General features: G+C 35.9%; 1 long non-coding RNA gene across 1 annotated transcript; it reads right to left on the bottom strand.

The window, feature by feature from the left end:
* Window positions 1-22,917, bottom strand: LOC101749839. The gene is made up of 3 exons (XR_001465383.4): window positions 22,550-22,917; window positions 17,964-18,058; window positions 1-1,790 (listed from the first exon to the last, which is right to left on the bottom strand). It is a non-coding gene; the product is annotated as an uncharacterized LOC101749839 (long non-coding RNA).
* Between the last annotated feature and the right edge of the window lie 3,425 nt (window positions 22,918-26,342).

The raw sequence follows: 26,342 nt of genomic DNA on the forward strand, positions 1-26,342 counted from the left end.
TTGCAAGAAGGTATTCATTTATTTTGAATGTCAGAGAGGGATAAAGAACAGAATTAGAAAAGTGTAGGCAGTACTCCATGACTTCTTCTCCCATAATTTTTCTATCGCCTCTTCTTTCAGTCTGTTTGCAGATTATCCAACAATGTTTTAAGTTCTTTAAAAGAAAATCCTTTCTTTATATAAGTTTCTAGGTCTGAATAGATAATATACAATAATAGCAACCCCCAGTACTACTTTACATAGAGATGGCCAAATAGAGAGAATTTGACTTATGCATTGACTAAATGCAACAGATGAGTGTTTAAAGGTGTTCTGGAATTTACTGAGTATTGAAAGAGTTCAACTTCCTTTGTTTGGCAAACATATTTAGAAAAGCAAGTAGATTGTGTTAAGAAACTACTGTCTTAAAGTATTTCACAGAAATAAATTGAAATTTATCATTTTACTTAACTGAAATAAACTACAGTATTGCCCAGTGCAATATTTTAATGTGTACAGTTCAGAATATGTAGAACAATTTGTTTAATGGCTGATTCTTTTTCAGACCAAAAAGTACAGTTACCCTGAAATGTTGTCATTTCTTTTCCATTAAAATGTAGGTGATAATGTTTCTTCCTAGATCAAACAGGATCAAGGAGATTTAGTGCAAGATTATGCTACTTGTGAAATGTGAAAAGATCAAAAAAAAAAAAAAAAAAAAAAAAGATTGGACACAACCGGTACTTTCATGAAAACTTTCTCATCTCGTTTTATGCAGGGTGAGAGAAGCTCGTCTGTGCTGGTATTTTTTCAAAACTGAGTACTAAGCAGAATTACAGAGATAGGCAGAAATGGGGTGGATTGAGTATGCTATCAGTCTTCCAACTATCCTAACCCTTGAAACATACAGCATTAAAAAAAAAAAAATTCTCTTGAAACTCATTCACAAGCTCCGTCTTAAACAGTTGCTTTCCAAAATGGCAATAGCACTGAAACAGTTTTTCTTTTACATAGAGATTCTCCATTTAAATTTGAATAATATTTTTTTTCCACTTGGACTAGTAAAGTAGAGAATAAAACATAGCTTTCCAGAACTGCAGTACCCCAGCTTTTATCAAAAAGACTTTAATCAAAATACCAAATATATTTTTTCTTTATTGCAGGTAGACTGCCCTAAGACTATAGCCTATATTCAATCCTGTCATGAGGCATGAGAGTTCTGCTTCATTTATATTTAAAATTTATCTTATATATACCTTATATCTGCATTATGCAAGTAAATTCTCAGCTTATAACATTTGTGGCAAATTGTCTTGTATTTTATATGCTCATAGAAGAAGACTCTAGTATTTCCTAGAAGAGTCATCCAATATAGTACAGTGTTTCTCATAGGAATGTGTTACACATTTCTATACAGAATTGGTGTATATGTATATATATTGTACGTCCTCACAGATCTGAATAATGAATGCAATAGTGCTAATGTGAAAACTCAATTACATGAAAAATGTTTCTCCATAACAATAACTGTGTGTTGCAGAATAGACAGTAAGATAAGGTTCCAGTATCACCAAATGTCAAAAATATTCATAAACTCAATAACTGGAAATCTGAGTATTCAAAACTATTCTGTGTGAGTTCTCAATATTTCTGAAACTTGAACATTCCTGTAGTTAGGATTCATAGTGCATAAGATTTTTTCATCCGTACCTGACCTTTGCTTCAGAGGCTGAAATGCAGCTACCTACTGTGTGGCCCAAGTGAAGTTCCTCACAACATTTCCTCTGCTTGCAATGGATTCAAGATCTCACCTACAAGGGAACAAGCATTATTTCTCCTTCAAACGTTACTAAAAGGCAGCATTTCAAAGCATTTACAAAGCATCAAAAAATGTGTTTATGGGTTATAAAAAAATTCATTTTGATAAACTGAACATTAGTGATTTTATTCTAATCATTTTATTTCTTATTGAAAATGCATAAAATAAACTAAGTTCTTAAGCAAAAGTTTAGGAGTAGAAAATTTCTTCATTTCAATACACTGCATAAATGGGATATTTTAACATAATATTTTAATTAGAAATTTATAAAGGAAAAAGAACCAAAGAACATACTTTTACTGCCAAAAATGTGGTCTTAAGATGTGTTTTTACAGATCAATATAATTATATCTTCTGCACGTGTGTACAGGGCTCAGTACAATTTAATGCTTATCACATATATCACTGAAATGCAAAACATACATATATGAAGATGGTCTTTGAAGCATGCTCTATACTGGAAACAAAGAAAAGCCAAGCTTTTATATGTTTTCAAACTATGAAATTTTAATCCCTGTGTACAGCTGAGGCAAGGAATGTTTAGTGTTCACATAGCCTAGCATTTAGACTTCTAATGCCAAAGTAGTGCCATTTTTAGATGTGTCTGACTTTACTATGCCTGATTGCTGAAGGCTTGATTGTTTAAACCTTAGCACATTACCAATGCTCAGCTTGTACATGGATTATATAATTTTGAAAAGGACCTTGCGAAGTTTGTTATATAAATGTTCTATTTTTATTTTATTACTGCAGCTAAAATCCATTACTAAGTTACAGTGATCAAATGCCTCTTCAATTTCAAACAATGCAGTAATGAAATGAGAAGTGTTTCTTTAATTGTAAAATTTTGATTCACTTGATTTAACAATTAGATAACAAATGTGATCTTCCTCTATTTTACCAGACAGTGCAAAATTTGAAAAGAATCAAGCTGTAGTTCACTAGTCATCAGGAATGACAAGTCCACCACTGGCTCCTGGATAAAAGTCTCACAGAATCATATAATCATAAGGGTTGGAAGGGACCCTTGGAGAGCACCTAGTCCAAACACCTGCTAAAACAGGTTCCTTACAGTAGATTACTCAGGAAAGCATCCAGGTGGGTTTTGAATATCTCCAGAGAAGGAGATTCTACAACCTCTCTGGGCAGCCTGTTCCAGTGCCCTGTCCCTTGCACAGTAAAGTTTTTCCTCCTGTTTGTATGGAACTTTCTATGTTCCAATTTGTACCTATTGCCCTTTGTTCTGTCATCGGGCACTAGTAATAAAGCCCTGCCTCTTCCACTTGATGCCTGCCCTTTGGGTGTTTATAAGCACTGATAATATCCCCTCTCCGTCTTCCCTTCTCCAGGCTGAACAGTCCCAGGTCTCTCAGTCATTCCTCATACAAGAAGTGCTCCAGGCCCCTAATCATCATTGTGACCCTTTGCTGAATTCTCTCCAGTTGTTCTCTGCCTTTTTTGAACTGGAGAGCTCACAATTGAGCACTGTATTCCAGATGTGGCCTCAACAGGGCAGAACAGAGGGAGAGGATCACCTTCATTGTCCTGCTGGCCATGCTCTTTTTAATACAGCCAAGGATACCAGTGGATACCAGTGGCCTTCTTGGCCACAGGAGCATACTGCTGGCTCATGGTCAACCTGTTGTTCACCAGCACATCCAAGTCCTTCTCTGCAGAGCTCCTTAAAATCAAGTCAGCCCCTAACCTAAGATCAGTAATGAACTGTCCACATATATGATAGAGGTAGTAAAGACTGAAATAGTAAGTTACATCAAAACAAGGTAGAAATGTGAACTGACTTTCTGTAAAATGTATGATTAAAAAGGAAGACGACAAAGATCTAGCTTGTTTCATTCAAATAAACTTCAGATAAAAAGGAAGGCAAAAGAAGAGCATCCTATCTCACCTAACTTTAACTCAGCAAACAGAGATGGACAGTTAGTTTTAGATGTCAATTTACACCCATTCTAAGAGGACTGCTTTTTAAAAAGAGTCAACTAAAATTTGATAATACTATTTCAATCTTATTCAATGATTTTGCAATTTATCTAGAAGTAACAGATTAGTAAAATAAACAACAGCATTTGACATCCAAAATCAGGCATTAAAAATACTCAAGTCCCATAAGATAATTGTTGCAGTAGAAAAAACTTCCATAAGTTATTAGACTAAACTAGGTGCTAACTTAAGTAGGTTTAAGGCTTCAGGGACTTTTCTTTTTTTCCTTGTGAAAAGCCAATACTTATAATTTTTCATAGAAAAACAGGCTACTTTTTAAATAAAGGAAATAAATAAAGTTTTTAAAATAAAGTCTTACTTTAAAGTACTTGTGTCCAAAGCAAACGTTACATCCAATACAATGTCATTGTAATGACACCATGAAGTACACATACTAGTCAACCTGCAACTTCAGCAACAAGCAGTAAGTCTAGTCTCCCCAGTTGTACTCATTTTAAACGAGATTTGAATGAACTGTAGAACTCTAAATCTGCATCATCAGATTGTCTCTACTTGGTCTGGAAATATACTTATTTTGAAAATCTACAACATAAATCTACACACAAAAATGCAAGGAACACAGCTGCAGGACATAAAATTCAAGCTGTCCAGAAACACACTCATACATTTGGTGTTTTTTTCCTGACATAATCTCTTAAAATTTTAATAAATGTTGTTTAGATTCACATGATACACTGAGTTATTAGTCCCTCTATAGAAAAGGGCTAACAAGATTTTTCTTTGCTTTTTTTTAGAGAACGTACTCAAAAAGCCAACACATGAGCCATGACGAGTGAATGTCATTTTGGAATACAGTCACTGCAATATGTTAATCTAAAGCACATAAATGGTTTGGCTCCTTAAATTAGCAAATTGGTTTCAGCTGGCTTTAAACAGAAGTAAAGTTATAATATTTTTTATAAATCTCAGAAAACAGGCTCTGTTTCAAAACAACAACAGAAAAATACTCCTCACAAGCAAAGGATAGTTCAACTCCAAATGCACATACCAATATCTGAAAGTTTGAAATTCTCACTCAACTCATAAAATGTTCAAGAACAAATGTAAAATGAGTTATCAATTCTTAATAAATCAGGATAGATATTGTAAAAGTTCCTTGGATCAATTACCCTGGACCAGGCTGCCACTTAGAAACACTGCTTGGTGTGAAAGAAGCCACTTAATTACTTCAGCAATCAATAGAGACCTAGGAAGAATCGAGTCATAGGACTCAGATGAGAGTATCCCAATAATGTAAAACCAGAGTTTTCTTTCTTTTCTATTTACTATTTACTCCTAACAGAAGATAAACTCATTCCCTGACTGCAGTCAAGCCTAGTTTAAGCAGTATTTTCTTTCTGAAGAACAGAACAGTAAAAAAATAGTTAACAGTTTGGTATGCAGTTAAGGGTTTTACTCAATTTTTATTTCTGTATTTCAAACTAGAACACTTATTTATTGAAAGAGATCTTTAACAAAGAGTGAACTGTATATTTAAATACTTTGTGGAGAGGCACAAGCCAGGACTATTTAAAGAACACTGTAATTCAGCATATACTTTTACACAGTGTTGCTGATAGCAAATTAGTGCTGGAATTATGTTGCTACTGTGATCTCAAGTGACTGATTGTACTAAATATTTGTTTGTAGAAATTTAAAATTATCCCAGCTGAGACCAATGTCTCTGACATGAACATAGTTAATGCCATATGGAGATAATTTACTATAAGCTTCATAATACTTGAATAAGCATCATGACACAAGAAACCCTGTTGAACAGAGCTGATGTTTTTAATTCTTTACTGACAATTTAGTTATGTAGTGTGCTGTCATCATATGAGATTAATCATGGTAATGACATGTTTTTCACCGAGAACATCATTGACTATTATTTGAACTCAGAGCAGGAAGAATGTTTTTAAGTCAAATGATACAAACATTGAAAAAGGAAACAAAACACACATAAAGGACAGGTCTTACATGATTTCTTTTTGCCTGGAAAGTACCGAAATGGGCAGTATACCACAGGCAACTGATAGGTGTAAAAGAATTTATCTGCAGAAAGATAAACAGTTACTTAGATAAATAATGAGAAAAATTATCTTATTTTGGTAATTAGAGGCTGATGAAGAAAAATACATTGATATACTTAAAATCAGATCATTTTGTGGGAAAAAAAAAAAAAAACCCTACACAAATGAGTGGCTTATTAATGTTTAAAAATCAAGTTATATTTTGGATACACATTTGGTTTCTTTCAGAAGACTAATTAAAACATAGATTTTTTATTTGGATGTAACAGCATCAAAACTTTGTGAATTTTGTAAGCAAAACTCTCTAACATCAGAAGTAGCAAATCAGCTTCAGTAACTATTTTTCTAGTCCTCTGCATCAATCATATTTTGCAAGACTGTACGCCCTCATGCCATTTTTCTCCCAGCCAGGAAATGAACTTCCACAGCCAAGGTTCACTCCTCATTCAGCCTACATAGTATCAGGTCTGGATATAGGAATTAAAGTAGGACCACTAGTGTGGTAGTTTACCTTGCTACCAAATAGCAAATAGGTTGAAGACTAATGAATATTAGAACTGAAGTAATTTCCAGAGTATTGAAATAGAAGAGAAGAAACTGGGAACAGCAATCTGGTGCAGGTGGACTGAAAACTGGGTTTCAGAGGAACTCTAAGGCAGAGATTTTATTCTGTCATTAAATAATTGATATAATGTGGGATTTTTCCCTCACCAGGAGGATTTAGTTTATCACTGGAGCTTGCTTTTTTAGCACCATGCCAGCCTAGAGGAAGCTTTATCTCCATTCTGGGATTTCTTTGTCCTTTGGCCAAGGGTTGTTTTGTCATCTGGTAAAAAACTAATTCATCACAAATCCTATGGGACATTATTATTATTATTATTATTATTATTATTATTATTATTATTATTATTATTATTATTATTAAATGTGCTTTGTTTGAGTCAGAGTCTTTGAGTCATTTTGTTGCTGCCTCAGCCTGTTTTGGCTTCTGAATCTGTGGCCAAAAGTTCACAGCCTTCGGGCTGCTTTGCTGCATTTCAGCACCAGGAAAAGGGCAGTCTGATTCAGCAAGGGCATAAGAAGAACGGAAAAGGAAAAATAAATGCCAGGAGTAGAAAGGACCCAAGAGGGGGGATTAAACCAGTGCCAAAACGTCGACAGTGTCAGGGCACTATGAGGACAGGAACAATGTGTGCTGGTCATGGGGCAGGAAGAGAAACTGAGTCAACTGAAAGTGCTCACAAAGGAATGACTCATGTTCAAAGTCAGAGTTTGACATTAGAGTAGGACTCTGCTAAAAAATTTAAATTTAAGGTCACCTGCATTTCCTCTGCAGTCCCTAACAGGGCCTTGTAGAGGTTCTTCACTGTTCTGGTTCATTGTCCTACTACTTTGATTTTTTTCTAGATTGCCCAACTAGTGACTTTGCCTGTCAGTGTCTAGAGAATCATGACAGTAGAACTTGAACTCCCAGGTAGCCAAAGAGGTGTGAATGGGACTGGCCAGTTCTTGATCCATTATCAGTTTGCATTGGTTAGACTCACCTGTTATTGGTGCAGATCTGCCCATTTCTGAGCATGTTATCTAAAATACAGTTTATCAAAGACATGAGCTAACTATGTCAGCCCAAGTGCCTTTCCTTTTTCCTTCATTACTTAAAAAGATCTCTTGCATGGAACAAAATAACAAAAATCAGACACCTTCTTAAAAAAAGACATACAAACAAAGAGGTATATAGTCTAAGTCCTAAGTCCTTTTCTGACATCAGAAACTGTAATCAAGCTAAATTTTCAATGTAGTTAGTTTCTCTACTCCTCTTACTTCAGCTGTTCAGGAGAGAAGAATTATCCCATTTTGTAGACCAAATGTATTCACTGCCTGTTTATATTCATCTGGCTTTATACCAACTTCAATCCATAACTTAAGTGTTGATTCTTCCTCCCAGCAGCTAATCTTTCTACAGAAAGGGATTATTCATCCTCTCAGCTTTGTTTTCCAAAAAGAATGAAATGTTTTAGGTTAATCTCATTAGACTTCTAGAACTATATTTCCCAAAATTCTTGCATTTTATACTTTCACACTTGCACTATCTTTTAATCCTTCTGGCACACTTTCTGCTACTGCTGATTACAGATTTTCTTGCAATTACTTTTTCTTCACTCTTCACTGTGACATACATATATGTATGTATATGTGTTTACCCAGGTGACAAACAATAAATTGCAGAGCACAAGAGAAAAAAACTTAGATCATACTTAAGGGTTCAATTCCTACTATTAAGAAACAATCATTAAATTTCAGTTACCATCTCTGCAATAAAATGCCAAGCTTCATAAATATGTATGGAAAAAATAAGTCTTCCCTGTATAAACACAGCCTGTGAAAAGCCTACAAAAACATTCAACTCTAAGTCATTAGGAGAATTATTTTAAAGATGGTATTTTAAAGTATGTGTCACTTATGCAAGATGGCAAACTTTGCATTATTCTAGAAAATAATAATGAACATACCTTTAAGCATATGTCTAGATCTACTGAACTGAACAGGTTTCCTCAGGTTCCCAATGAAATTCTGAATTGGAAAATTTAAGGGCTTGCTTAACAGCTGAGATGCCACAGTGCTTAGCATAATACAGAATTGGAATCTAAGATGTTATGAAAAACAGCCTTGGCTTTAAATTTAACAAAGGAGAAGATATCTGTCACTAAACTATTAGTTTTTAAGTTTAGACAAGTAAAAACCCATCACTAGAATAACAAGGTAGTTTTAAATCATGCCTTCATTTATTTCTGCCTCTCCAATCACTTTGCTTGTTACTACGTTATAGAAAATTCCAGTATGAGACCTTTGCAGCATTCATGTTTTTTTTTTTTTAATATGACACATTTTTAGAGTTAAATTATTTGAAAATTAGATTATCTTCTTGTACATAGATGTAGATACTGATATTAGTCTTAACTTCAGTACAAGTTAGAAGTATTAGCATAACTGGTCGTATCTCAATTCATTTTCCAAAATTTTGAAGCTGATGTTTTTGTTAATTCAAATAATTTATCAGCCAATAGGTGGCACTGAAAGTATTTAAAGTTTATGTCTATATTCTAGTTTCTCTTTGAAGAATTCGCATTTCCCTCAAGTAAATGGTATATTCTGCTCACAAGTTAAAGCCAAGGCACGTATTGGATTCTGTCATTACAAATACTAAATAATTATAAATTGTTAGAGAGCTGTTGAGAATTTAAACAATTTTCAACAAACAAGTGCATTGTAATACTTCTATCTTTGTTGAAACAAACACAAAAGCAGGAGATCCTATTTTGATCATGGGACCAGTGACGTTCCAGAGACTGAAGTTTAAACTGTATATGTGTGGGGAATCCGTAACTTTCCAGAAATTGGCTTATAGTGTAGCTTTTACAAGCTTCATATCAATTTGATTGTATCCTTTTCTTATTTCTTTTATTTCTTTTTTTCTTTTCTTTTTTTTCAGCTTCAATAATTTTTTCAGTACTTTAAAGGAAAGTACTGTAGCAAAATTTCTCATTACTAGCATTCCTCTGCACTTTAAGGCGGACTTTATAGGTAATTTCTTTATTTTCTATGGTAAAAAGAAATTTCTAAGCTCATAAACTGTTCTGTGTATAGAGTTAATCAGACAGATCAGATTTCCAAAGAAAATTACCATAACATATTCACAAAGAAGCAATCCTTCCCTGGAAAGGTTTTTCTAAATTTAAATGTTCTTTGAGGGAATGTTGTTCAGAAGATATTGAGTATTGGTGTTTTGGTTTGTGCTGAGTACATTGAGGCCATTCTCTTGTGCATAGTGTTTCATACCTGTACGTACACCTCTTCCTCTGCCTTCCATGAAAATCCATGCCTCATGTTCTTTTAACTGTACAAAATAATTTCCATGGGAGATGCAATAAGCCAGAGATGACCCCAGTACTAAGAGAATCAGCTATCAGCTGTGGCTGATACTACCACTGATAGCCATGGACACAGAATCGTAGAATGTCTTGGGTTGGAAAAGACTTAAAGATCATGTAGTTCCAACCCACCTGCCATGGTTAGGGTTGTCACTCACTGGATCAGATTGCTCAGGACCTCATGCAACCCATCCTTGAACACCTTTGGGGATGGAACATCAACAGCTTCTCTGAGCAGCCTGTTCTAGCATCTCACCACCCTCTGACTAAAGAATTTCCTCTTAACATCTAACCTAAATCCCCTCCCTTTTAGTTTAAAAAGCTTTTCCTTGTCCTATTGCTATCAGACCATGCAAAAAATCTGCCTCCCTTCTATTTATAAGCTCTCTTTAAGTTTTGGAAGGCCTCAGTGAGGTCTCCCCAGAGCCTTCTTTTCCCCAAACTAAACAAGCCCAGCTGCCTCAGCCTTTCTTCATAGGAAAGGTGCTTCAGACCTCTTCAGACTTCATCTTCATGACCCTCCACTGGACTCATTCCAACAGCTCCACATATTTCTTGTACTGAAGGCCCCGGGCCTGGACACAATACTCCAGATTGGGCCTTACAAGGTGAAGCAGAGAGGGACAATCACCTCCCTGTTCCTGCTGGCCACCTCTCTTTTGATGCAGCCAAGGATACAATTCGCCTTCCAAACTGCAAGTGCATCAGAACAGGACTTCACAAAAGGTAGACCATTGTCCAAAATTTCATGTGCAAACTTGGCTAGTCTTTTGCAGGTAATACATACTGAATTCTCTCTTTGCCAACACCCTCCTTTCCAAACGTTTAGAAGCACCTGAGCAACAATGGAGCAGTATTCTGAACATATACTGAGGTTTGCTTGGAATGGTGGCCAGACACTAAGCACATTTATACAGCTGATTGCATATCAAGATAAATTCATTCAGACTATATAATTCACCCAGACAGGCCTTAGGGATCCTTTCAACAGTAATTCTCTGTTTGCATGTGTTTTTAATTGAACCAGTATGTCTGAGGCAAATTGGAAACAGTAGTCACCAGAAGATGACAGTCCATTATTGAAGTACTTATTTTATGTTATTTAAGTGTTAAACTTTGTATGGAGCTATAACTATTTCTTTCCTCAGAGAAGATCTAATCCCAGAGCTGATATTCAGTGCTTAATTCTAGCATGTGAGCCTGGTCATCTAAAACTAATTTCATACTGAATATGTCATTTTTGTTCTACTCCATGTTCTTGTAGCAACGGTATAGGAAACTATAAATCACGGGGTACAAACTCAGGATCTGCAACACTTCTCATAACTGCAAAGAGCACCATGAGGAAACACTAGGTGAGACAGCAGCTTGCATATTATTTACCTTGCATCAATGCAATAGCAATCAACTTGGTATAAATACGTAGAAAGGTTATTATTATTTTTACTTACAAATAAGTTTTTACAGAAAGATCTGTCAGGATAAAAGGACTTTCAGAACGTACATTCTTTACATATGTTATACTGACATGACAATACATAGAAACAATAATAAAAAATGGAAAAATAACGTCTTGGATTTAAATGGCCTCTCCTTATCCCCAAATTATGTAGCCAACTTTAATTGGGCTCAGATGCCTGTTTAGAAAGTCTGAAGTCACTACCAGTTGTTGGATATTCATACCACAAGTAAAAGTCCTGTAGCTAATGAAGGAATTCAGATCTCACCATAAAAAGAAAACACACAATATGCTGTCTAATGGGGAGACTTGTTAAAAATCTCATTGGAACACTTCCTGCTGCTAAATGAACAGGCTTGGCAGGCATGAATTAGAAAGGGTAGCTATTGTAACCTGTCAGGGCTCTTTATGATGGAATGATCATGCTAATACAAGAGACTGCTAGGGAGAACTACTGAGAGAGTCCAAGTAACTGCCAAAGATGAGATTTCACCTTATGCTTCAATGCACCCACTTCCTAATTAGTGATGGTAAAAATTCAAAGCAATTTGGGAAACAGCTGAAAAGCAGATAAATAACAAGTAACAATTCAGTTGTGCACACAGAGAGAGACAAGAGCAGCAGATAGTAAGGCCAGTGTGCCCTAAGCTAAAATCTTTGTTTTTACACCATCAACAGTCATTAGGGAAATGACTAGAACTGCAGTATTTCACTGAGTCAAACACAGCTTCCTTCACTCTATTCCAGCAGCTGCCAGCTACACCAAGAAGGATGCAGCCTGGTGTCAGACACCAGGTTCCTCCATTCTCCTCTTCCTGTTTCTTCTCCCCCTCACTACTCCATGGTCAACCTCTCTTCACTAACGTACTCTTAATGTTTCTCTGCAATGACACTGCTTAACAGTGCAGAGCAGAAGCTGTGCCTTTTCACTCAAAAAGTGACAACTGCAGATGCAGGGTAGTTGATAGGTTTGGAGGGAGAAAGGATCAAAATGACAAATCATGAATAGGAAATAAAAGAGATTCCAAATGATAACCATAGCTAAATGAGAACACAGATAAAAAAACAAAACAACAACAACAAAACGGTGAATGAAAGGAAATAATTATTCTCCTAGTTTTGGGAAAAAAAAAAAAAATCCAAGGTAAAGTACCTTCTGTATAAAATGTGAATGATTATAAAATTACCTAATCATGTTTTACATATTCACTATAAAGTTCCACACTATTTTTCGATTTCACAATTCTAATAGAACAAAACAGTTGTGAAATTAAAGCTGACAGGTTAGGAAATGTCACAGTCTATCTCCAGGGAGCACATTATGATGCAGATTCTTCTGTGCTGTGATTCCACTTTAGACAAGACTCCTCTAAGTGTGCTGCATGATATTGTTTTCTACTCCTTATACAAACTAGACAAGCAAACAAATTGCCAGACAATGAGGCCGTCAGGACCTGATCTCAAGTTCAACCTCAGCAGTTCCTTCTTCAGAACTTCCAGGAACTGATAAATGTGCTTTAAAAAAACAGATGTCATTGATCTCTTTGGACTACAATGCAAGCTCAGACTTCTTGCCTGAGAATCTAGATACTCCCAGTGACCACAATTAATAATATGCTTTCACTGACTTGCTTAAAATCACACTGCAGTAGTGAGGCCAGCAGCATGGCACATCTTCAGTTCAGTAACAAATGAGGCAAGAGCAGCCTCTTCTACATTATACTTTTGAGTAATCCTGATGATTCATGAAGTTTACCAGGAACAATGAATGAAAGTAATATCTCATGAAATCAAAAACAAGGCTCAAAACCAAAATTGCCCCCTAATACATACACATTGGGCTAAAATTTCAAAGACACTGTATCATTTCCTAATTTTCCAGCTCAGCTTTGCTGTCTTAGTGAGAAATGCAATTTAGGATTTATAAAAAAAAAAATAAAAAAAAATCCAGGAACTATCAGACAAAGTCCTGACATTCTAAAGAGTCAAAGAAAGGAACAGAAACTTGTCTGTGTTACAGACTTCTGCTTTTGAGTATAGCAGCTCATCTGATCAAAAGTATTGCTGATTTTTCTTCCAGTTTCTACCCTAGACGTTCAAGGTATGCCTATGGGTTTTGCAGATACTTGCTGGTAAATGGCATATTCTTAATCCAGAAGCTTACTCCAGTGCCAAATATCAAATTGCCCATTCTATATTTAGTAACTAGCTTCACAATAACACTGTTGCAATGGTTTTATTTATTTTTAGCTTGAAAAACCAGTGCAGTATTCTTTACGCATTCTGTGAAAAAGCAGCACACTACTTACTGGCTCCAGAGAAATTCAGGGTAATGCAAATCTCTCAGGTGGAACATTTCAACTTAAATGTTTAGAACCTGGCAAACTTGTGAGAAACTGCAGACAAGTTCTTGAAATGCTCATTAAACTTGACTTCATAAAATGTTACCAACCCAATTCTGTGTCCCAACAAAAACCTGTGGTACAAAAGTCATTTTGAATAAATGTTTGTTGTTTTTTTTTTTTTTTTTTTTTTAGTTTTTATGTTTGACCCATTTTTCAGCAGTTTGTTGTTGTTGTTGTTTTATACTCAGAAAATGTGCTCTTCATTCACATTTGTAGCAGAACCCAGAGTTTCCACACTACTGTTGGTAAACAAAAACCAAGTAACACTCCTAGCCAGTCTAGAAAGAAACTAGCACATAGTAACATCCATCATAAATAATGAATGGATCAATTTCAGAGTGTAATATTACATCAATATGCACACTTTCTGAATATTGATGTAAATTGGTTTAAATTGACCAGATGCTCTGAAGATGGTGTAGACAGGTGCAAATTATTTCTCTCCTGTCAGCAAATCCCATTAGTATTTAGAAGAGATGCACTATAAGAGAAAGCAGCTGCTTGTCCTCCCAAGGGATAGCTGAGAAAGGCACCTCTAATGTCCCCTGGGAATTTCACAGAAGTGCTGAAAATGCAGAATAAGCTTGGGATGAGATCTCTAATCAACACTTTGTCTTGACTGCCTACATTTTTACAACCCATTTCTCAGCACAGTGATTCTGTCATAGGATAATCTATGTTCTACCTTTCTGAGGCCAGTTATCATGTCTACAAAAGTAAATAAAAGATGCTGGGACCATTTGCTATCCCTGAGGCCAGTTGATGCACTTGTTCATATTCATCTGTTTAAACACTTTTACTTTCTAAAAGGTGAGAGAAGTCAAACTACCTGTTTTCTGAAATACTTCTATTTGATTCAAAGTTCTGTCAGTTATTAATTCTGCTAGCAGTTGCTTTACATATGCTCACACGTAGTGTTTGTGTCCACCAGACAGTTTTATTTACTGGTTTGAGGAAAGCCTGTGAGACAACCATGGAATTTCTCTGACTGCTTTTCTAGTTTGCATCAGCTTATCAATCCCAAGGGCTCTTCTCTCTTTCTTTGTGAATCAGTGAGCAGCTTTCCAAAACAGACTTCTCCTTTTTTCTTTATTTTACAGGATCATAGGCTATCCTGCTGAGGAAGCTTCTATCTAGGTGTACTTGAATGTTGACAGTAAACTCAGCATAAAACATAATTAAATCATTGTATAATCAGGACTGCAATGGAGTTTTGTTTTATGTTAGTTTTACAGTATGCTACAGTAGGGATTGGGCTATGTGTAATATATGTAGGTATCTTGCATGTATATAAGATGTATAGGGCAAAGAAAAAATATAGTGTAGGAAATGCTATAGAAAGAAAATATCAGTATTACAGGATCAAGCAAAGCAAAGAAGTGCAAGAAGAAGGAATGAGGCTGCATTAATAAGAAGGGACTGATATATTCAGTCCAGAATTTCTGGGGCATACCAGGAAAATCAAGACTGTTCCTCTCTTGCCATCCCCGAGAAGTTGTATTTGAGAAATTATCAATAATCTTTTAATTCAGTAATTTTTTAATAGTATTTTCAGTCCCTCGTAACTTAGTATACATGTAACAATTGTTTTACACTTAAAGATTATACAGACATTATTAATATAAACTACCCTACCTTTCCTGACTCTGTGACAGAATATGTATTTTCAGCATTAGTTTCTAGGTCAGTTTTAATCCTGTTTTGAATGCAAGGTTTGTTAGATATATTCTTTTGATTTCTTTCTGAAAATCTATGAATACATCATACAGTAAATGATCAATTCATCTTTTCTTCTTTTTACCCCCAGCCATGCCTATTCGTGACAAAATTATTGTTTTACTCTCCCTCTGAAAATAAGATTTTCCTTAATCATTAAATGAATGCATACTACTTTCTTTAGTTAATAGAAGATGGCTGTATATTGTCTGAAGGCATGCATGCAACATATACACATGGAAATCAGCTCCCGACAATGATCATACAATTTGCATCAGATTGCTAAGCCTTTTGAAGCATTCCAATTTGCATAACTTAGTGGAAATAGGGCATAAATCAGTTTTTCCAGTTTATGTTGCTGTTTCTCTGTGTTATGGGAACAGCAGCTTCACTTCGTCATTCTGTATAAAAAAAAAAGTTGATAAATGTAGGAGAATCTAAGAATAGATGGCTGTATTTGCAAGCCATTATAAATACTCTGAGTAGATCCACTTGCCCACATTGTTATGCGTGATTCTTCTGAATAACTATCCGATGTTCAGAAAAGTTCAAATATAACCTGCTGCTACTACAGTAGCCATTCAGCTTCCTAAACGTTCTACTTACATGGTGGCTTCGAAGAAGATGTATGCTAGGCTTAGAGGATTTTTTTTACAGAGCAATAGAAATGGCCAGAACTGGAAGTGTAAATAGAAATAGCTGGAGGAGGTAATGTTTTGAAGACAAATATTGGAAATACAACTAGGAAACTGGATGAAGCAACTAATTTTAAATCTTTTCGCCTCTGCAAATATAAGAACTTGGAGTCACATGAATGTAATGTACACAGATTAAGCCTTCCTGCTCACTCAATACAGTCAATGAAAAAGGCACTATGAAAAAAAAAAAAAACCCAACACGGTTGATGGTTGATTCAGAGAGTGAACCCATGAAATTAAAGTAAATAGTTTAGGATTTGCTTTTTTTGGCAGGTCAGATTCAGATGCAAGAAGGCTAGAAACAGCCTTTCCTCCAGTAATTTAGTGAAGTTCACAGTCTCTTTAAAAGCTTCCGTCACTAGGATGCACTGAGATCCTTCGCTGGAATGCTTTTACTGCACTCCTTCCTGGGCTCCCCAGATCTCCACTGGGGTGATACATTCATATGAAGTTAACGGAAGGAGAGTGTAAATAATATTCTGTTCAACATGCCTTGCTAATGTCACATTACTACAGTCACCCACTGTAATGAAAGTACCTTTGAGTTTTGAATTGATTGAACTGCAAACAAATGATGCAGCCAGAAGTGAACAGCATGAATGTGGATTGTGGCTCAAACTCACAGTGGGAAAAAAAATTTGGGAACCACTGGGTTTTCTAAGTATAACAGCTGAATGGCTCTTGTATCATTATTCTCATAAATAACCAGTGTAAATTAAAAAAAAAAAAAAGTAAACTAAATAATAATAATAATAAAGACATTCAACAATACCTTTAGGAATATTTTTATTTTATTTTATTTTATTTTTAAAGTGTTATTTAAATTTATAAAACTTCTGCAGCCACACAGCTAGTGTAATCATTCAGACCCAGTCATTAGCAAAGACATGTCTTACTATCTAGAAGCTTTACTGAGTCGTGTAGCACTACTTTCCCCTGACAAATATAATATAGGCTTTATACTGGGTGAGAACAACATTAATGTCATCTTCAACCTGATATCATTCCATACCAAGACAGAATCCCATATCAGAGAGTAGTTAATCAGAATTCTATACTGACTTCCTTCAAGTTGCATTATAATTCAGAACAGTCAATATATAAGGTCGAAAACAGCTCAGATCACTGAAATATTCAGATGTAAATACTGCAGATTCAGGGACTTTATAGATAAAAAAACATGGGAAAAGATATCCTTCAATAGCAACATCATTGTGAAAATTTGGCTAAAAAGAAGAAAGAATCTAATTTTTAAAAATTCTGAAAGAATAATATATCAAGCCACATGAGGAGATAAATCTTTTTTTTTTTTTTTTTTAATAAAAGATTCATTCTCTAGATGATAAGTAGAAGTTCAGTGCTGCTTTTCTAGTCTTTAAGGGGAAACTGATCACAGATTTACATGAAACTAATTAAAATCATATGATCAGACGTGAAGTATAGTCATATGGTTTGGAAGATTAGATGATATACTTAGCAAATGAGACAAATCAGATACCTAAAATAGAAGAATGGAAAAAGAAATTCCTTTCTTGAAAACTCATTATCTAGGAAACAGTACACTAGTAGTCTCCAATTTAAAACAAACAAGTGAAACGAAGATCGATTAACAGAGCACAATCATAAAAATCAGGAGTAAGAGATGTGAAGAAAGAATTTTACGACAAGAAAAAATAAAAATGTCTTTAGAGAGTAATTCTTTCATCTTTTCACATAATCCACAGCTATCCACTAGCTTTTGTACAAAATTGTATTGCTCACAGTCTTACATAGAGGCTCCCACATTCAGTATACTGTAAGCACTATTATAGCTCACATATAAAATCAGCAAGAATGAGAGTCTTGCAGCAGTGACAATCAGGAACTCAGTTCGTACACCAAGAAAAGCTACAGTGGAAGGCAAATCATAATTTGATTTCATACCCACCTGCTCCCTCAGCTCCAGCTCCATGATCCAAGTTGTGTGGAGAGAACAACACACAAGGTGATGATCTGAATCCTTCATTACTTTTCCAGGCAAACCTGAAAGTCATTTGCCAATCTCAAATATTTCAGCAACAGAAAGAACCTGAACTGTCTAGAAAGATAAGAAGTAAATAGATATTCTTGAAGCTTGCACTTATTATTATCTGTAAAAGGGAGTGTATGATGAAGGACTGGACTTGAGCTAGGGGTTCGAAGAGCTAGTGCACTAGGAGAAGTAGCATAACATTGGGAAGAAATCTGCCATAAAGACAAACGCCAACCAGATATTAAATCTAACAGAGAGGAAATGCATAGTAAAGTCTTGGATGGAAATTTCCCCACCTACAGAGCTTTCCATAAATAACTTCCTTGTGATTCTAAAGCTGCAGGAGAACACAGTGAAACTCTGTGGGGACAGAAGATAACTGAAGATAATTCTATATTCTTCTGGTATCATTGCACTGCTTTAGTACATCTGGTATATTTAAGATTTTTTGAGAGGCTTTTTTTAGTCCTCAGAACAGCCAGACTGCATCTATGAGGACCGTGCAATGGTGAGGGCACAGTGAGGGATGGATGGGGAGCCAGGAAGGCCATCATCCCCAAAAGCTGCCATCCCACAGGGTCTGACCATGCTGGGTAGACCTGGTGTCTGCAGATAGCCCTGGGCACAGAAGAATGAGGGCAGGAGGCTATCCCACCAGTGAATCCAGACAGGAGACAGAACCAGAGATAGATCTCGAAAAAAGGCACAGTTACATCACAACTTCAGCTAGGAATGGTAACCAAGGCTTAAATTAAGTTCTCAGAGCAGTGGGCAGAGTGTGTGGGTGGGTCTGACAATTATGAGAGTAACCTGGCTATAATGAGAAGTACTGATAAAATGTCCACTACATGCTGATGGGAAAATGTCTGCCAGCCTCAGAACTGCAGGCCTGGAAATAGTCTGTGAGCCAAGGAGACCCGTGAAGGGTCCAGGTGGACCTTGAAGTGCAGCTGGACCCCTGAGAACCAGAGATCGCCTGAAGATACCATCAAGAATGACAAAACAAGAAATTGAGGAACAGTTTATCACCTGAGAAGGTGAAGAATGGTCTTAGAAAAGTGAGAGTCAGCTTGACAAGTGGGAATTGACTTGAGAAATAAAATTTTGTTTAAAGAAAATAAATGAAAATAAAAAATTTCCTCATTTACTAGCTGTCTCAAAAAGAAGATAAAAATTAATAGTATCTATTGGTTACCTGAAGTACTAGTGCCTTACACCTTCTAATGTCTCAGTGGTGTAACAAGGGTCTGAATTTCACAAAATGGATCATCTCTTTCTAAGAAGCTTCTTGTGTTGCACATATTCTTCTCTCTCTTCTCCTTTCTTTCCCTTCCCCGGTCCCCTTCCTGTCCCCTCTCATTTTTAAACATGTTGAAGCTTCACTGGAACATCAGGTTAATCCTGTGATGCTGTAACACTGGCTACTAAACTCAGTGATGCTCCTCAAACTGTGATATAGATCAGCTTTGAAGTGGGGCTCTGTTTTTTAAGTCCCTTTTGTTGAGCCCTTTTCTGGTGGGAGTTGGTCTCTTTCGAGATCGGTTTTCTTTATTAGACACCTTGATGTTGATATTACCTTAATCTGACACTTTTTGGGATTGATTTGATGCACTCTGTACCAGTGATTGTATGAACATGTATAGATTATACAAGTATGTAAGTTTTAATTATCACAGTTGAGATAAGTATAGTCATGACAATATAGCCTTGAAAACTGTGTTAGTGATAAATATATTTTCTACTGTATTAATAAATTTGCTATCTATAATAAATACAAAAGTTACTTTAAAATTAGTGTCTCCTATTTATTTCTATGGAAACTAAAACAAATACAAAGAGCACAATGACACTTCGATAGAACAAATTCTCAGCTACAAAGCACTGTTTTTGAACATATTCATCACCACTAGCTATACATTGTCACCAGCAATGAACAAATGCCTGCATGCTGCTCTCATAAAAATCTGCATGGCCATCCAGAACATGAATGTCTTTTACACTACTGCTGCCATCACTGAAAAACACCATCCACTGTTTCACTGTGCTAACGTCCACTGCTAGTTTTCCATAAAAGTTTAGCAAGCACCCATGAATGTCCATTGGAGAATTTTTTTCTACATGGAGGAATTCTGTGACACACCTTTGCTTCAGAAGTACTTTTATGTCAGACATCATTTTGTCAGTCTGCCCCTCTGCCACCATCTATCACACAGCAACAAAATGTAATGGAATATTGGTGGGAAGGTTCAAGCTTTACTGCCATACCACCGCCATCTGCTTCTGAGATTGTGGACCAATGTAACTAAATAGGAGGCATTACTTTTGGAGAAGTCCCCATGTATTCACTGCCATAGTATTATTGATGTTTGTTGAACCTGTAACACCAATCTGTATTTTCAGCTGTGTTACTAAGTTTACTGCCTCTAATTTCCTTTCTACTATCTCTCATGGCTGCTACTACTAATTAGTGTTGTACCCTTAACATCTACTATGTATATATTTGCTTTCTGGTAATATCTGCAGTAGTTTATTGTCTTTGTATTTTTAATTGTTTTAGAAATCATGATATAATTAGTAGTGGTAGTTCATTGTCGTCTGTAATAAATATCAAACAAAATCTCCTTGTCTTTTTAAATTACAAAATCCTACCTATCCACTGCTGTGATCTCTCTACCTTGTTCTGTATAACCCTACTCTATTACCGACAGGCTGGGTAAACTCGCTTTGATTGCAATATGCTTCCAGGTGAGGCTGGTCAGAGCATGTGAGAGTTGCTTAGTGCTCTCAGGGACCTGGCACTTAAAATTAATACATACTTAAACTTGTTAGAGAAAAAATGACCCTTTCTCACCACTCCACACTAACCAGTAGAGGCACCAGTTGTGCAAGACAAGTCACTGTATTCTGTTCCTTCATATCTTCTGAATGCTTTTATAGCACAAACCCTTGCATAGTTTCTGCAGAAAGTCGCAGGACAGGCAACGGGCCCATGTAACCCCCATGTAAACCAATGCTATTGAGTCCCTATATGAAAAGTCAGATTATTTACATGGAAGTTTTTACAGATTATGATATAAATCTCATAGAGATAAGAAAAATGAAAATGGGGACAAAAGGATGGACTTCAGCAGGACTTCAGGGAATGGAGTTGCTTAATTGAGAAGTGTCTATTTCATAACCAAATGGAAAAAAGAAGCATGATACAGAGTTGGTTCACTAAAAATCAAGGATTGAGCTAAGTAGTGACAAACAGGGCAGACTAGAGTACAAATAATGTTAGGTGATAGTCAGTGTCTGAGAATTAAACACAAATGCTGAAGGTCCCTTTAACCCCTTGACAGATTCATGACAAAATGTGAGTGCATGCCAGATACATTTTGTCAGGAAAGCCAGGAGCCTCGGCAGAGCAGGAACCACAGTGAGCACAGCACTGTGACATGGCCTTTAAGGTTCTGAGTCCTCGTATCAGCTGTGCACTTTCAGCTGTACTGCAGGTAATTAGATCTCCGTCCCTGTATTCATTTCTAAGGAAAACCTTTGTTATTTACCAGTCAAACTACAAATATTTTTCTAAGAGCTGGAAAGGAGGAGGTAAGGTCTGTCCTTGTCCTTGTAACCAAATTGCCTCTGCTTGTGTATAGAGGTCAAACCAGTTTTACAAGAATGTTTCAGAGGTGTTGCCTTGCAACACAAAGTTACACATTACATGTCCTTCATCAACTCTTTCCAAGGAGACAGTGCACACTACTACATATTTGCTCTGTGTTCCTTCCTTCAACTCTTCCTTTGATCCTTTTGCACCCTACAGTTTGACCTTTTTCAGAAGGCAGACATGCAGAGACCGTCTCTTTCACATCTCTTCTTGATGAGGAGTCTGAAAATACATTTTATTTTCTCTGTGCAGCTGCTTGTTTTCTATTGTCATTGTTTTTGTTTGTTTGTTTGTTTGTTTAGATACCTCAAATGAGGCAAAATTCCTTAAAGACAACTATTTTATTTTCCCATATTCTTACTTTTTATATGTATTTGCCACAAAACTTTTTTCTTTAATAGACAGAGAAGATATTTTTTTAACCACAGCCATTCAGCCTGTGTTCATCTCCTCCCACTGAAAAGTACCTGCTGAAGGATGAATCTGTTCATCATGTTCTTAAACTCTTTCCAGAGTACCAAACTCAATGAATATTCCTAGATTATCATTAAGATTGGGGGTTTACTTTGAGTATGAAGGGGCTAATGTGTTCCATCATAAGTGAGTTCTCTTGCCTGTTTCATATTCTGTTGATGTATTACCTCTTCTATTACTGACTTCATGGAAAGCTGTGTTGTACCTCTAAAGATTTCTTTCAGTACACAATCTCTTAAAAAACAGTGAATGTCTGATCTGTTCTCATCTTGGCCTAGGTATCTCTTTTTCCCAAACAGTTATGAAATCTGTCTTATCAAGATCTGATTTATCTTTGTACCTAGCTAAATCAACAAAAGTAGGAACAATTCCTTACCTGTCCAGTCTGAATCTTTGCAATGTTGCACAAGGCCACTGCATTTCTTACTGTGTCTCCAGACAGAGCTAGAAGTTTCTCTTCAGTATCCATGTATGTTCAGTTTGGGAGAATTAGCCCTCTTGAACAGATTCTTCCAATAAACTTGCTATGTTTTCTCTTGTTACTGCTCTCACCATCCTTAAATGTACGTTTCATAACATGGTAGACTCATAGTATGTTCCAGTGAAACTTGCATACCTCTCAAGGGGCACACTGGTCAGGTCTGTTAGCCAGCACTCGCACTAGAGTCACCTGCCATCAGCTACAATTAGGTTTCCTCTTTTCTTTTCCCCTTTGTGTCCCTGATCATTGTACAGTTCAATTCTGAGAAACAGAGAACAGTAAGAGCCTGTTCACACAGAAGACCTTAGAATCTACGCTGTATGTGGCACACCCTGTGTTTATGACCGCATGACGTTCAATGATTATTTCCATAGGTGGACTAGAACCCAATAGAATAAAGCACTGGGCATTTCTTATTGTTTCTTACATTTATTTTCTATTATTTCCTCTCTCCTTAAAAGAGGAGCTGAGCACTGTAGCATAAATTTGGATCCTCCTCTGGGAAGGTTAAATTTTCTGTATGTGGTAGAAAAAAAAGAAAAATGAAAATTCAAAGTGTGGCTAAAGATAAATGAGTCTCATGGATGCCAAAGTGGAACTGCCAGTTCTGCTGCATATCTTTTGAGAACTCTGCAGTCTTTGGAACTCTGTAATATGCTTGTTGGATAAGAAAAAACATCAGGAAAAAAAACCCCAAAACATTCTAACCCATAAAAAATCTAAAAATTTTCTATCACTTCAGTTCACAGAATGTGAGGCATTGGTTTAAAAACCAAATGAACAAACAAAACCAACCCTTACCCACACCCCCAAATTAAAAAAAAACAATAGAGCCAGAACTGCAATTGAGATGGGATATACAGTACAAGGACAGGAAGCAGAAGTTACATCAGCTTCTACTTTCAGCTGCATAAAAAGCAGTGTGGGTGAAGTATCGTAAGCTCAACATTTCTCTCTTCCTCTCACTACTTTTTGCCCAAAAGAGAAATAAGTACAGTCATAGCTGAGAACTCAAAGTGTAAAGCAAAATTCACAGAGCAGAAGAAAAGAGGAAGTGAGGAGTTCTGAGTGATATCCATCTTAAAAATTTGTATTCCTTTGAGTTGAAGCATGGCCATTCATATTCATTACAGATAATCTCTTGAAAATCTGTGATTACTAAGAAAATATTATTTCCGAAGTCTTTTGCCCTTTTATATTTCTGTCTCCTTAGCAGGCTGAGCTTGTCAGTATGTAGAGGTTGACTGTGCTGTAGTGTGTGTGAGTAAACTCAGTTTCATAATGGAGTAGCATATCTTGATTAAGTGTTTGCACTAACATAGATAAGCATTAAAACAAAGATCCCTGACACTGATAAATCCTTCATTTCCTGGGCTCTCTCCTGGGTACAAAGCCTTCATTGTTTGAGGCAGAAAAATGAGATTTACCAAGTTGACTGGTACATGAATATCTTGCTATCCAGCTCTTTAATGCAGTGCAGTATACATTTTGTGTTGATTACTTGATTCTGATCACAGATGATGCACAACCAGAGCAAACAGATCACCCGAGCTTTGATTATCTTTAGAAATAACTCCTGCGCTAAACAAGAAATGTTAATTCAAAGCAGCAGCTCACACATTTTCAGCATTCTCTTCTTTCCTGGAGATGCCAGCAATGAGTCTCAGTTAGGTGAGACTAACTCACTTTAAAGCACTCCTGATTATTTACAAATCCTTCAACAACTATGATTCATTTCATTTTAGTATCTGTTATCTCTCTATTGTCCATGATAATACACTAAGTTGTAGAGGCTGCAAGTCTGTGGTTAATTATGACAAAGTAATCTGAGTTTGGTTGCTTTTAGTTTCTTTCTCCTCCCATTATTTTGAATATTTGGGATTATTTATTTCTTTAACACAAATCCTAACTATTGCTTGTCATCATTAAAGTAGCCTTTAAAGCCAAAACTCTGAGATAAAAGTAAAGACTTTCATCTCCGTGACATCTTCTCTACTTACATGTGTTCGTCACAAGAGTTAATTTAAATGTTTCATTCTGCAGTTTTATTTAAGAGACTGTAATAAAATATGTTATTTCAGAATACAAGAATAGCCTGCAGTTTTATTGTGATGATATTGCTACTTAGATGCTGCTGTACTACATATGAAATATAAACAAAGGTCTGAAAGAAAGTAACTGCATATTTTTAAGCAACTGATTACATGATTTAGAACCTAAGCAGAAATATTTCATAAAGTACACGAAGTCAAAATCGCTGCCTTCAATTTGTTAACGACTAGGAAAAACAATAGTGCTCTTATTTCTTAATGATTTTACGGCAAGTCATATTGCTACATAACTTAGTGAAGTATAAGCACTGCCTGAAATTTCTAAATTGAACAATAACCAAAGATAATATGAACAATGTTAACTCAGAACCCCTGTATTTCTACATAAGACTTTGAACTTTATTTATCCATGTTATCTAAAAACAAACAGAACACATTTTTTCTTTGTTAACTGCCCTGAAAATCATCAGTAAGGAGACATGCCAGATTAAAAGAAGGTAAAAAGACAGCTAAAACTGTAATTTCAATGTGAAACACTAAGTATCAGCAGTCTCAGTATAAAGACCAAACTGACTTCCTTGTGATGCAGATTAGGAAAATATTCTGTGAGCACCAGTGGCAACAATGTCCACGAAATAATGGATTATGTCACGGGAAGGAAATTTTACATGAGAAATAATAATGTATAAACCATATCAATAAAACTGCATTCCAGAGATGTTAGTTACTGAAGATCCAAATCTCACGAGCCCATTTGGAATACTGGTTATAAGGTGCACGCTATATTATAGCTCACATGCTGTATATCCGGCTCTGAAGTTACCTCATTATCAAGAAAACCTGAATATCCATAGATACTGAAAGCTGGAATTACTTTTTCTGTGTAGTACCATTATTCTAATCACACAATTAAATACTGATAATATCAGCATAGCTCTTCAGCGAGGTCCCTCACAACAACTGTACAAGTATTGTGTTCATAAGCAGTCTTTGTGCTACAGTAATAAAGGCAATATAAAAAATCCTGTAATTGGATATTTTTATTACTTTTTCAGAGTCACCATGCATTTCTAAAACTATAGTAAGACTGTTTAGAGGCTTCTTTGGTAAGATCTAAAACTCCAAATTTTAGTGCGTGGTTAAATGAATGTCTAAAAGTCATCTGCACTTTGTATTTGCATTTACTTTATCTCCTTTTTGTTGCTCCTTTCAGCCAAAAGTTTTAGCAGATAGAATTATTCTGTTAATTACTGCTGCGCAATTTCAGAAGCTCTTCCTGCAAATAAAAACTGAATATGTAGCTTAATTATCCTGCAGCATGAAAACACCTTGTATGCTGTGATCCAAACTGTGTAGCAATCTGGCATTTCATTTCCAAAATGTTATAAACTTCAAAAAGTTTAGCAAAGTTATTGATATTTTTTAAAGATTTTTTTTCTCTATGTAGTCTCTTTCCAAAGTGAAAATTGAAGTATGTCTTTTGTTAACTGAAGTGAATTGGGAACTGATTAGGTTATCTATTTGAAAAGTACATTTTCTAAAGAAAGCCTTGCACAACAGTTTGCAAACCAAAACATTTCTAAGGATTCTTGTTTTTGATGAATCATGTGCTTATGATCTTCCTTGGGTATCTTTAT

The sequence above is a fragment of the Gallus gallus genome, chromosome 1, assembly GCF_016699485.2.
Source record: "Gallus gallus isolate bGalGal1 chromosome 1, bGalGal1.mat.broiler.GRCg7b, whole genome shotgun sequence".
Taxonomy (NCBI): domain Eukaryota; kingdom Metazoa; phylum Chordata; class Aves; order Galliformes; family Phasianidae; genus Gallus; species Gallus gallus.